The sequence below is a fragment of the Pseudochaenichthys georgianus genome, unplaced genomic scaffold, assembly GCF_902827115.2.
Source record: "Pseudochaenichthys georgianus unplaced genomic scaffold, fPseGeo1.2 scaffold_1059_arrow_ctg1, whole genome shotgun sequence".
Lineage (NCBI taxonomy): Eukaryota > Metazoa > Chordata > Actinopteri > Perciformes > Channichthyidae > Pseudochaenichthys > Pseudochaenichthys georgianus.
In genome coordinates this window covers 23,326-35,999 of record NW_027262024.1, presented here as the reverse complement: position 1 = coordinate 35,999, position 12,674 = coordinate 23,326, and the positions used below count along the sequence as shown (strand labels likewise).

Genomic DNA, 12,674 nt, shown 5'->3' with positions numbered 1-12,674 from the left:
AATTTTAATTTTATTATTAGGCTAGTGCCAATTTGTATTCCATATTTGATTCCTTCTTATTCCATTCATAAATACTGTCATAATTTACTATATTTATTTTTCTTTGTTTTACTTTTATGTATGCACCTGCACCACGTCACCAAGTCAAATTCCTCCTATGTGTTTACTTACCTGGGAATAAACGTGTTTGTCTGAAAGATATTACAATTTGATCATTTAGTTTATTTATTTATCTATAGTGTCGTGGTCCCCATCGATGAACTGTCACACAAACAGTAAATGGAGCAGCTTTAGCCGACATGGCTAATTTCCGGCTGTTGTCCCCGGCCAGATGGAAATAGACACCCTTACAATTACAATATATCAACAGCATTAGTTATAAGAAAATATGTAAAATAAAATAAAAAGGAGGAAAGAGGATAAAAGAGAACAGTAAACAACACACGTTACTATATACAGTACATGTCACATATAGCACATCACAGAAACGAGGGGCAACACCCATCACAACATGTAACACTCACGCCATACTCGACACAGACTAGTGTGTGCAGGTGTAGTTCTCAGTGAACCATGTTTTTAAGTGAGCTGTGAAGGTGGGATGTGTGTGTCTTTGATTTGAGTGGGTAGAGCAGGGGTGTCAAACTCAATTTCATCGCGGGCCACATTCGCATAAAGGTTGCACTCAAAGGGCCGGTTGTAACTATATAAAATAAATATATAATATATATATAAAATAATGTATTATATTACATTATTGCCTCTGAATTGGATTATTATCAGATAGGATAATAAGTTAGTAATTAACTACGTCTGAAAGCAGAAGTCAAATAATTGCAAGTCTCTTCAGTGCGCATGTCACAAAACGAGATGCATTGTGGGGCATGTAGTTTATGGGCATATTATAAACGTATTATATTCTTTGCAAGCTCTTGCGGGCCACATAAAATAAAGTCGCGGGCCGGATTTGGCCCCCGGGCCTTGAGTTTGACACCCCTGGGGTAGAGAGTTCCAGTTTTGTATTGCTGGGACCGAGAATGATGGCTGACAAAAGCCCTCTTCCTGAATGGGACTGAATGGTCGCCACGTGTGGAGCTTCTAGTGGTCTGTCTGGTGTTGTTACGCTGAGTAACCAATGAGCTAAGAGGGGGAGGGGCGGTGTTGTGCAGGATGTTGTAAACCAGAACGATGTTCCTATTATCCTATACTTTATTAAATCTTCCCGCTTGTTGAGGATGGCACAGTGATGGGAGTGTTAGGTTTCTGGTCCAGCACTTTGAGAGTTTGCTTGTACACGGTTGCTAGTGGCTTCAGTGTGGAGCTGTTAGTTTGATTTCCTTACTTGCATAAGATGAAGATTTTGAAATGTTCTTTTTATTGTACAGACAGTGTCGACACCTGAGTCTTAATTCATACTCAAGAGTGATTCGGTCCTTCTGAAGTATGGCAGTGTATATTCTGAGTCTGTGAAATAGATCATTTTCATTGTGGAACCATCTCACGCTGTCATATACTTATGGTTTATTCATTTTGTGTTTAACTTTGTTAAGCCTGCTATAATCTTGAGTTCATCCTCCTTCTTTTAACTTTTAATGTATTTTAAGTGATGTTGTTGAATGTATTCCTTTAGCCCCTAATATTTGATATGTATCCATCCAACCACTTCTTACATGTAAGATTTAATTTGGATAACAATTCATGTTTTAAGATATTGAGACTGGAGAACATACAGTCTCTAATATATGTTGGCTCGTGTTTCAGAGCTGGCTTCAATGTAAAGGTATTATTCTATTTTATCATGTTTTATCAAACCACTGTAAAGCGTCTTTGAGCACCTGGAAAAGCGCTTTGAAATAAAATGTATTATTATTATTATTATTTATTAATACACCTTATAACTGTGATGTCGATTAAAGCCACATTACTTATGAAGATAGATAGATGGACACACATGCAGAGCACACAGGGACATCTGTTCTCTGCTTTTAACCCATCCCAGTGCCAGGAGTCTATACTAGGAGCAGTGGGCAGCTATTGTACAGCGCCCGGGGAGCAATGGGAGCGAGGGGGGAAGGGGGGCGTCCGGTGCCTTGCTCAAGGGCACCACGGCAGGGCAGAAGGTGAACTGGGACCTCTCCAAGTAGCAGTTCACACCCAATATTTAGGTCGGGGACTTGAACCGACGACCCTACAGCTCCCAGTCCAAGCCCCTACCGACTGAGCCACTGCCGGACGATCTCTGCATTTCACCCATCCTAGTGTTAGGAGCCGTGAGCAGCCATTAGGTCGGCGCTCGAGGAGCAGTGTAGGGACAGCGCCTTGCTCAGGGGCACCTCGGTAGTCACTTCCGAGGCTAGGATGACAGAAGGATAACAACGTGGACTTTCTGTTAAACAACTTGATTTTGTTGAGTAGAGATTTTATTCATAAATGTTAATATTTTAAAGCTAAACCTCATATCAACGGAAGCAGGAACTCAACGTTTTTGCAAAATCGCTCCAATCCATGAGACAAAAACACCCAGAAACGTTCTCATTATTGGACTTATTTGTGTTGCTTGAATAGGACCCGCACATGTTCGTAAAGCAAAAACATTTTATTTTTTGTTTGCCGTATGCTTTTGCACTCAACACCTATTACATTCTTGACTGTTACAATGAGCCTTGATGGTTTGTAAGAGAATTGTGTCAATAGAAAACAAAACTGTTGATCATATGTTATTTTACTAAAGCTAATATGACATTAAAGTTTAAATTGTTTTACAGCCTAAAAGCTAGTTTTATTTCACCTGATAAATTCACTAACAAATATGTTGTGTGTTCAGTTCCTAATTCGGCCACCAGAGGGCGCGGTAGGCCCTGAGATGTTTTTAAGATTCAAGTTTCAAGGCTTTTATTGTCATTTGTACATAGCTACAGTTTAAATTGATAAATGAAAATCTTAGGTCACATTTTCCTCCAACAATACAACACAATAAAACAGATGAAATAGTGCAAGTAAATACAAATTAAATAGGATAGAAATAGTGCAAGGAAAGTCTTTATACAGATGGTGTGATGCGTGTTCTGATGACACACAGTCTGAGTTGAGAAAAGTTGGTGATTTTTTCAGCTTTATTAAACAATTATTTCCAAACATCAGGAAAAGGCACAGTGTTCACAACAGGAATTCAAAAGAGGGCATTATGTACGGAAAACAGCGAAGTTGGCATTCAGGAATTAAGGTGTTTGAAAAGGCGGAATTGTGTAATATATGTTAAAACCGGAATGTTTTGCTCGTTATAAGTTCAGTCAGACAACTCACATGTTTCTTAATATTAGTATAAGCAGCATATAGTTTGAGTTTGGCGTCTCGGCTCGGGCCTCATGACTCCACAGATTTACAAAGAACATTGAGTGATGAATCTTAGAGAACTATCCCCCGAGCCTACAGGTGGGGGGGGGGGAAGGCGAGCAGCAGCAACATGAAACACAGCAGCAGTAGCAAGTGAACACAGCAGCAGCAGCAGCAGCAGCAGCAGCGAGGCAGAGGCAGGAAGACCTGGCAGCTTCAAGAGAGCGGCATGTTTAGGAGAATGTGATTGGTTGGTTGTCAGAGGGACGAGGTGCGTCACGTGGTAATGTATCATTGGTGCTCGAGTTGACTTCCTGAACTAGCTCGCAGGATTCGCCGAGTTTAGTCAACATTACATTACATGTTACCTGATAGACACTTGTATCCAAAGTGACGCAATACTGTGGACAATCCCCACAGACGAGGTTAACATGTTAACATAGGTTCAGGAGCACGGCCACCCCTATTTATATTCAGCCCACGCAGATCAAGCCGGAGACGGAACCCCCACTCGGAGTCTCCCACTGCTCGTCCTCCCAGATCATCCCTACCCCCCTCATATCATTCACATGTTACTTCAATACACGTACATCACACTGTTGTGGCGTGGTTCCTGCTAGTGAAGAGCAATTTGGGGTGTCTGCTGCCATGTCCTCCCAAGCTTCCAGGTCTCTGTGGCGCTTCTTTAGGTTTGTTTTGATGCTATCTCTGTACCTCTGCGTCTGGCCTCCAGGGCGGTTTCCCTTTAGCACGCGGGGATAAAGGACTTGTTTCGGGAGGCGAGAGTCAGGCATGCGGATACCATGGCCAGTCCATCTGAGCTGGTGTTGGGCAATGGTGGCAGTGACGGTGGGAACACACACACACACACACACACACACACACACACACACACACACACACACACACACACCATGTATACATCACTTCAGGGGACATTACATTGACTTACATGCATTTCCTGGAGACTTATCCTAACCTTAACCCTAACCAACACATGCCTAACCCTAACCCTTAACTTTACCCTTACCCTTAACTTTACCCTTACCTTTAACCCTTAACCTAACCAAGTCTTCACCCTAAAATTAATGATCCCCCTCATGGGGACCTCAAATGTGTCCCCATAAGGGGCGGCGAGTCCCCACACGTGACTGTTTGAACAGATTTAGGTCCCCACAAGTATAGTAATGCTAGGCCACACACACACACACACACACACACACACACACACACACACACACACACACACACACACACACACACACACACACACACACACACACACACACACTCAGAGAGGTGTGTCCTGATTGTGCACAGGCCTAACACGTAGTTGTTCTTCCACCTGAGAGAGCACCAGGTCAAGTTGAATAATTCATATTTAAATATTTAAATGTCCCTGAGGTTCAAACATAGCAGAATATTTGAGTGGTTCGTCATTCTCACATTCTGAAGCTGCTGCCGGAGTAAGGACTGTTGATATCCTGTGTCTACCTTATTCTCTTAAAACCTCCAACAATATCCGTCTCGTGAAGAGAATATTACGAAAACATGCATTCTTGTACTCAGGAGGGTAGAGAGGTTTACTCACAAAGTACACAGTAAAAGTACTTCATAGTACTCGTTGGAGTAGTATTACTAGCCAACAGTCTCATGAAGAATTGATGGCAAACAATATGTTGTTTCCCTCATCAAAGATGGGAGAATTAGCTCGTATGGGGACTGGCGGAGGATTACTCACAAAGTACACAGTAAAAGTACTTCATTATTTTGGTAGTAGTCTAACCAGTCCATCAACATCAGTCTCATCACATAGCAGGAAGACAGGCGTTCATGAACTCAAGCTGTCTTTGACTCTAATAAAGGTATTCTGATTCAGGAGGGGACTTAGACAGAGGATTACTCACAAAGTACACAGTAAAAGTATTTCATAGTATTTGTGATAGTTATCTAATTCCAACTGATTCCAACTATATCAGTCTTATGAGGAACTTATGGCAGTATATATGTTTAACTATATCAGTCTGAGGAACTTATGGCAGTATATATGTTTAACTATATCAGTCTGAGGAACTTATGGCAGTATATATGTTTAACTATATCAGTCTGAGGAACTTATGGCAGTATATATGTTTAACTATATCAGTCTGAGGAACTTATGGCAGTATATATGTTTAACTATATTAATCTGAGGAACTTATGGCAGTATATATGTTTAACTATATCAGTCTGAGGAACTTATGGCAGTATATATGTTTAACTATATCAGTCTGAGGAACTTATGGCAGTATATATGTTTAACTATATCAGTCTGAGGAACTTATGGCAGTATATATGTTTAACTATATCAGTCTGAGGAACTTATGGCAGTATATATGTTTAACTATATCAGTCTGAGGAACTTATGGCAGTATATATGTTTAACTATATCAGTCTGAGGAACTTATGGCAGTATATATGTTTAACTATATCAGTCTGAGGAACTTATGGCAGTATATATGTTTAACTATATCAGTCTGAGGAACTTATGGCAGTATATATGTTTAACTATATTAATCTGAGGAACTTATGGCAGTATATATGTTTAACTATATCAGTCTGAGGAACTTATGGCAGTATATATGTTTAACTATATCAGTCTGAGGAACTTATGGCAGTATATATGTTTAACTATATCAGTCTGAGGAACTTATGGCAGTATATATGTTTAACTATATCAGTCTGAGGAACTTATGGCAGTATATATGTTTAACTATATCAGTCTGAGGAACTTATGGCAGTATATATGTTTATCCCTCATCAAAGATAGCAGAGGTAGCTTGTTTTTGCACTTAGACAGAGGATTACTGAAAAAGTACACGGTAAAAGTACTTCAATGTGTTTTTGGAAGTAGTCTAACCGGTCCAACAGCATCAGTCTCATTAAGAATGGATGGCAAATACTCATTGTATCCCTCTTCATAGATAATAGTACAACACTCGTTCTTGTACTCAGGAGGGGGCTTAGACAGAGGATTACTCACAAAGTACACAGTAAAAGTATGTGTGCTAATAGTCTAACTAGTAACGAGTCAAAAAATGTCAGTCTTCCTAAGAATGTATGGTTAAAAGTATTTTTATCGCTTATCGTGTAAGGGGACTTTGACAGAGGAGTACTCAAAAAGTACATTCGACCAGGAAGAAAACAGAATCATAAAGTACATCAGGCTTCATAGAGCCAAGTATTTCAAGTGCTGCTCAACTGGCTTTAGAGAAGCCAGCCCTTTATTAGTATATAAGTGCTTTGTTAATAGTTCTATCGCTCGAAGTGGAGTCGAGAGAGATGAGTTTTCAGTCTGGAAGGTGTGTGAGCTTTCTGCTGTCCTGATGTCAATGGGAGCTCATTCCACCATCTTGGAGCCAGGACAGCAAACCCACGTGTTTCTGCTGACGGGAACTTGGGTCCCCCTCGCAGCGAGGGTGCAGCGAGCTGATCCCCATCTCCCGTTTATTGCTCAATATTTGTCAATATGCAGCAGGCCTATACAATATTTCATGGATGCAAGCCAAGACAACCAGCAGCAGCGTTTCTCAACCGGGGCGCCGTCCTTCCGTCAAATACTTCTATATTCTGACGTTCATATGAATGAATGAATACGCGACCGTTAAAGAGCCGTCTGTTTTCGATTCTATGCGAGGAAATGCTTTTGCCAGCCAAAATAGAAGATATTTGTGAATTAATGTTTTGAATTATGAATACTGGACATAAGCTTAAAAACATGTTAGTGACGATTGCAAGTGACAAATACATATTATAATTCGAGACCCCCCTCAAATGTCGCTGTTGAGGCTTTCAGGGGGGCTCAGGTGTTAATCGGGGGGGTCGAGCTCCCCCGGACCCCCCCGTATTTCGCACACTGGGTGTACGGTTTAACCACGTCCTGGATGTAGGAAGGGCCAGATCCATTACTGGAAGCCAGTGCAGGGAGCGGAGGAGCGGAGGGCCGATGTTGATTGTCAGGTCAAGAGTAAAAGTTAAATCTTTTCCCGGAAGGAAAAGCAGTTCAGTCTTGTCAAGGTGAGCTTGATAAATAAAGGCTACAAACAACAAGCAGAGTGACGACCTGGGTTTCAAAAAAACGTTTCAGTTTTGACGAGTGAATATGGATGTTAAATTCACACGTATGAATAATCTTAAACAAGAACAGGATCTTGAGCCACGATGCCTGTTTTTAAAGTACAGAAACATTCAGAAAGACGATTCCTTCAAAGGTTTTGTAATGGATCCCTAGTACTCTTAATTTATAAAGTAATAATAATACATGTGAATGATTGAGCTCATTAGTGCCTGACTGGCCCTCCTGATCAGGGTGTCCAGCCCATATCAATAACATACCAAACTACAGGCTCATGTCTTCATGTCGTAGTAGGCCTGCCTTACATGAACCTGTTTGAAGCCTTAATGACCCCATGATGTGATTATTTATATCTTAAAACCTTTAACAACTATATTTAGAAGTTCATACATATCTACATTTGTGTTTACATGTGTAGCAGCATAATTAATAGATGATCTCATTATTACCTATTTTATATGGACTACAAAATTAAAATAAAGTGTAGTAAGCCCCCTCTTTGTTTTAATGTATTATATAGACACAATAATGTGTGCTGAAAGTCATATACTGTTGTGTCTCAAACGGATAGACTAGGTTATTAATTTATTTGCCTACTAGTTGCTTAAAATGCTACGATAACATTTGCAATTCGTTTTTAATCTGCCATGTACGGTATCAATGTCTCTCACCCACCGTAGTGTCGTGTCAGGCGGGCGTGTCGTGTACTTGCCCCGGAAAGGGAGGGTCTTCGCCCACTTCGCCTCATGCAAAGATAATACATGTTTGAATTAATGATACAAGATACAAACAAAGATAACGGTAACAAACACTGCAACTTCATCGTGTCATGTAGCTAAGTAGGCTAGCTCCCTGTTAGCACATCAGCTGACACACCGTAGCCTACTTCCTTAAGGCTAACAGTTAGCTAGCATATCCAGCTAGCTCCATTATCTGACTAGGTGGAAAACAGACAGAAGTGTAGAAGTACTCAGATCTTGTACTTGAGTAAAAGTAGAAGTACTCAGTTATTGTACTTGAGTAAAAGTAGAAGTACTCAGTTATTTTACTTGAGTAAAAGTAGAAGTACTCTGATCTTGTACTTGAGTAAAAGTAGAAGCACTCAGATCTTGTACTTGAGTAAAGTAGAAGTACTCAGATCGTGTACTTGATTAAAAGTAGAAGTACTCAGATCTTGTACTTGAATAAAAGTAGAAGTACTCAGATCTTGTACTTGAGTAAAAGTAGAAGTACTCAGATCTTGCACTTGAGTTAAAGTAGAAGTACTCAGATCTTGGACTTGAGTAAAAGTAGAAGTACTCAGATCTTGTCCTTGAGTAAAAGTAGAAGTACTCAGATCTTGTACTTGAGTAAAAGTAGAAGTACTCAGATCTTGTAATTGAGTAAAGTAGAAGTACTCAGGTCTTGTCCTTGAGTAAAAGTAGAAGTACTCAGATCTTGTAATTGAGTAAAGTAGAAGTACTCAGGTCTTGTCCTTGAGTAAAAGTAGAAGTACTCAGATCTTGTACTTGAGTAAAAGTATAAGCACCAGAGTGTAGGAATACTCTGTTACAGTGAAAGTCCTGCATTCAAAATGTTCCTCAAGTGAAAGTAGAAAGTATTCTCATCAAAATATCGTGAAAGACAGTGAAAGTAGTCGTTGTGCAGATTGGTCCATTTCAGAATAATATATATGATGTGTTTTATAATGATTGATCATGAAGGTGTTCTCAAAGCTGGTGAAGGTGCAGCTAGTCTGAAGTACTTTGTAGACTGCAGGGTAGCTGGTGAAGGTGCAGCTAGTCTGAAGTACTTTGTAGACTGCAGGGTAGCTGGTGGAGGTGCAGCTAGTCTGAAGTACTTTGTAGACTGCAGGGTAGCTGGTGGAGGTGCAGCTAGTCTGAAGTACTTTGTAGACTGCAGGGTAGCTGGTGGAGGTGCAGCTAGTCTGAAGTACTTTGTAGACTGCAGGGTAGCTGGTGAAGGTGCAGCTAGTCTGAAGTACTTTGTAGACTGCAGGGTAGCTGGTGGAGGTGCAGCTAGTCTGAAGTACTTTGTAGACTGCAGGGTAGCTGGTGAAGGTGCAGTTAGTCTGAAGTACTTTGTAGACTGCAGGGTAGCTGGTGGAGGTGCAGCTAGTCTGAAGTACTTTGTAGACTGCAGGGTAGCTGGTGGATTTACTCCAGGTGGAACTAAAGTCTGATTCAACACCTGATTATATTTCACATCATTCATCCAGATCTGTGAAGTAACTGAAGGTATTAAATACATGCAGTAGAGTAAAAGTACACAGTTTCCACATGCCATGGTGCAGAAAAACTTGCACCATTGTTTGTGTCTGTGTATTGCACGTCTTGTTATTAATTCCTTCTTTAAACCTTCCCATCCCATAGTGTCTATAACTCATTCTAACAAACTATCTAATGAACGTACATGCTGCCCCCATTAATAAATAAATGTCTGTTGTTAATATATCGTACGATGACATTGTAGTACTCAGCATACATCAGATGTTAAACTGGTTCTCACTTCCTGTCTCATTTCAGAATACAGGAATTCAAAGTGGCGTTGAGTGAAGAGAACATCAATCTGAAGACGCTGAGGGAGCTGTGCTTCAGCGGTAACTTTAACATCTTAATGTTTATTTATCTGAGTATTTCATTGTTCTGTATTTGAGCATCCTTTTCTCTATTCAACCCAGGAATCCCAAAGGAGGCATACGAGCCCTTTGTTGGAAAGTAAGTAAACCGTTGTGTTCTTATGATAAACCTCTCATTGTTTTAGCTGCTATTCGTAGATTTGGGTACGAGCACCAGACTTTGAGGGGTGGCGTCCCCTGGCAGAGGTATATGCTGATTTAATCCCAGTCATATCAATCAATGTTAACTTGGAAAGCCACAATATTAATATTTGAACTCAATGACAAGAGGTGACATTATTGTGGAACATCAGTAAAGCCTTAAATATAAATATATAAGCTGGCAGACATCAGTGAATGAATTTCAACTGAATGACTTGGTTTCACTCTCAGACCAGCAGGAGCTATGAGGACTGCTGCAATGAGTACAGCGTGAACGTGGAGCTCAAGCGAAGTCCAGACATTAACCAGTTCAAGAGGAAATACAGAGACATGCTTTTCTGGAGGGATGGGGAAGGTGTTTGACTGCGTGTGTATATGTGTGTGTATATGTGTGTGTATATGTGTGAGTATGTAGGTGTGTGTATGTATAGCCTAGAAGACTCGGACAATCATGTTATCTCGATTTTAATTAACCCTGTGAAGAGTTCTACTCGGTTCTCTTCCATGACTTGGAGGCAGCAGCCTCTACAGACAGGGAGCACGTGTGGCTCGCTGTGATTGGACTGATTTGATCTGTTTTGTGTTTAGCTCTTTATCTTATTTATGGATGTGTGTTTTTTGTCTTTTTGTATGTGATATGGAATAAAGATTGGGAAATGTATATATGTGTATGTGTGTGTATGTATATATGTGTGAGTATGTAGGTGTGTATATGTGCATATGTGTGTGTGTGTGTGTGTGTGTGTGTGTGTATGTATATATGTGTGAGTATGTAGGTGTGTATATGTGCATATATGTCTATATGTGTATATATGTGTGAGTATGTAGGTGTGTATATGTGTATATATGTGTGAGTATGTAGGTGTGTATATGTATATGTGCATATATGTATATATGTGTATGTATGTATATATGTGTGAGTATGTAGGTGTGTATATGTGCATATATGTATATATGTGTAATATATGTGTATGTATGTATATGTGTGAGTATGTAGGTGTGTATATGTATATATGTGTATGTGTGTATATGTATATATGTGTGAGTATGTAGGTGTGTATATGTATATGTGCATATATGTCTATATGTGTATGTGTATATATGTGTATGTGTGTATGTGTATATATGTCTATATCAACAATAATAATAATGATAATTATTGCAGATTATAAATAAATCATTTCGGGACAAGGCGGTGAGATTAAATAAATGATACTTCTTCTCACTCCTTTTCGAACACTAGACGTGGGACTGCTTATGTTGCTAATGCTGTTGTTGTTGTTGTTGTTGTTGTAAATGTCATTTTTTGTTTAGATTTCTCCAACATGACTATGCACTGCAACATTTGTTTTGTAATTATTTATTTTACTTGTGCGAAATAAAATGTATCAATCAATCAAATACCTGAATGAACTCCTCATCGATGTTAGTCTGAATGTTCCTATCAGCTGTCAATCACTGTTATGATTCACATATTCATTTATTATTGAATAAACTATATTTTTTGGAGAGTTAATAATGAATGTTCCTCAAGATGCTTGCTCACCCTACTTCAAATTTGAAGTAATTATTATCATATATCAAAAATCTAAAGATTCAAAGGAACGACTTTATTGCAATGTTACAACCTTGACTTTACATCAGAAAGAACGAACATTAAAGAAGTGGCTGACTGCACCTGTCTGGTTTGAACGTGTATTCAGCTAAAACATAAGTTATTATCCAGTGGAACGTCCTACTGGCCGAGTTCAATCAAAATGGTTACTTTTGTTTGGCTGGGCAGTGTTTTGTGTCTTATTTGACTTTCTCAGGACTTGAAACTGTTTTGGGGCAGACCCCCACGAAGAAAAATAAATATATACACATATTAAGGTCATCATCCTAACAGTTGTTTACGCTCATCCGTGTGCCCATAACAGGATTTAGAAAAGCTTGTCCATGCTTTCATCTTTAGTAGACTCGACTACTGTAATAGTGTCTTCACAGGGCTGACACAAACATCCATCAGAACGCTGCTGCCGAGACCTCACCAACGTTAAAGGAGTGGATCACATCAGTCCGGTTCTGAAATCTTTACACTGGCTTCCTGTGAGCCACATAATTGATTTTAAAATACTATTGCTAGTTTTTAAATCACTAAATGGTTTAGGACCAAAGTATATCAACGATCTCCTGCATGAGCCATCAAGGTGTCTCGGGTCGGGTCTCAGATCTTGTACTTGAGTAAAAGTAGAAGTACTCAGATCTTGTACTTGAGTAAAAGTAGAAGTTCTCAGATCTTGTACTTGAGTAAAAGTAGAAGTACTCAGATCTTGTACTTGAGTAAAAGTAGAAGTACTCAGATCTTACTTGAGTAAAAGTAGAAGTACTCAGATCTTACTTGAGTAAAAGTGGAAGTACTCAGATCTTGTACTTGAGTAAAAGTAGAAGTACTCAGGTCTTACTTGA

At 39.6% G+C, this 12,674-nt stretch overlaps 1 long non-coding RNA gene across 1 annotated transcript; it reads left to right on the top strand.

Moving 5' to 3' along the window:
* The first annotated feature begins 3,111 nt into the window (after window positions 1–3,111).
* LOC117440593 (uncharacterized) lies at window positions 3,112–11,681 on the top strand. The gene is made up of 4 exons (XR_004551282.2): window positions 3,112–4,182; window positions 9,973–10,046; window positions 10,128–10,164; window positions 10,458–11,681. It is a non-coding gene; the product is annotated as an uncharacterized lncRNA (long non-coding RNA).
* Window positions 11,682–12,674: the final 993 nt, after the last annotated feature.